The sequence below is a fragment of the Arachis ipaensis genome, chromosome B9 (assembly GCF_059453495.1).
Source record: "Arachis ipaensis isolate K30076 ecotype BB chromosome B9, ASM5945349v1, whole genome shotgun sequence".
NCBI lineage: Eukaryota > Viridiplantae > Streptophyta > Magnoliopsida > Fabales > Fabaceae > Arachis > Arachis ipaensis.
In genome coordinates this window covers 24,432,123-24,433,508 of record NC_142444.1, presented here as the reverse complement: position 1 = coordinate 24,433,508, position 1,386 = coordinate 24,432,123, and positions in this window count along the sequence as shown.

Below are 1,386 nucleotides of genomic sequence, written 5' to 3'. Positions count from 1 at the left end.
AATTTGGCCATATTCATGCAAATAAGTCAAGGAGTTTACAAATGAATTAGTATGAATGAATCTCTTGAAAATTTTTGCATAGAATGGCAAAACTTTGAGGCAATTTCTTGGGTTAATGATAGGTAATGAAGCAAGAAGGTCAAGCCAGCAAGAATTGGAGCAAGAAAGATTGGGAACATAGCAAGCTTGGCAAGGAGGAAGAGACTTGGGAGTTGCCAACGTGCATTATCACTTGAGTGTTTAGCAATAACACCAAGTAGTCCTGGAAGGTGAATTTGAAGCCCCAAGCAAGTTACCAACTTGAATTTATAATGGCGTGTTTGAGGGCAACTCCAACAATCCAAAGCAAACCAAGAAGAGCGGGTTGGCATGTTGCTAACTCTCCAAACTACTAGCATGGTCCATAGCAACGCCAGGGAGCAAAACTTGGAAGGAAACAGCTCCCTAGCACGTTGCCAACGCCACCAACAAGGGCGTGTTTGGTGACAACGCCAGCAGCAAGAAGGCTTGGATAGGAAGGGTGTGAAGCACGTTGCCAACGCCAAGTTCTGAAGGCGTGTTCCTTGGTAACGCAGCAAGCAACCTTGGAGGGCAACTTCTAGCCTCGAGCACGTTGTCCACCTTTAGTAACAAGGGCGTGTTTGAAGGCAATGCCAGCAACAATGTTAAGAGCAAGATTTTAGGCCAACCAAGAGCTCGAGCACGTTGTTGCCTTGGGTATGAACTAGAGTGTCCATCAACAACGCCCAACAATGCAAGGCAGCCCTGGAGAGTGAATTTGGGCGTTGCCAACTTGGAGAAAAGGGGCATGTTCCTTGGCAACGCAGGCAAGCAAGGATGCTGGGCCAAGGAAGAGCTCGAGGGCGTTGCCAACTTGGGAATGCATTGGCGTGCTCATCAACAACGCAGCAATGCTTGGAGCTAGGAAGCATAAGTTAGCATGTTGGCAACCTGAAAGAACAAAGGAGTGTTTGCCAAAAACGCTGGAGAGCTGGACAGCCTGACCTTACCTCCTTCAATGGAGTATATCTTGAGTTACAAAACTCCAAATGAGGTGATTCCAGTTGCATTGGAAAGTAGACATCAAGATATTTCCATGCATATATGGCACTACATGATGGACACTAAATTTGAGAGAGAAACTCGGCCCGAAAGTGCATAGATGAATATGGTATCAACCTGTAGTAAGGCCAGCTGACCTCTTCATTTTCCATGGAGTATATCTTGAGCTCTAGAGCTTTAACTGATGAAATCTCAACGGCATTGGAAAGTAGACATTCAGAGCTTTCCAACGATATATCATTGTATGGGTTTGGCATTCATTTGAAGCTTCAAAAGTCGGCTTCATTTAGAGCTTCAGAATCTGAAGGCGTTGGCAACTTGGAA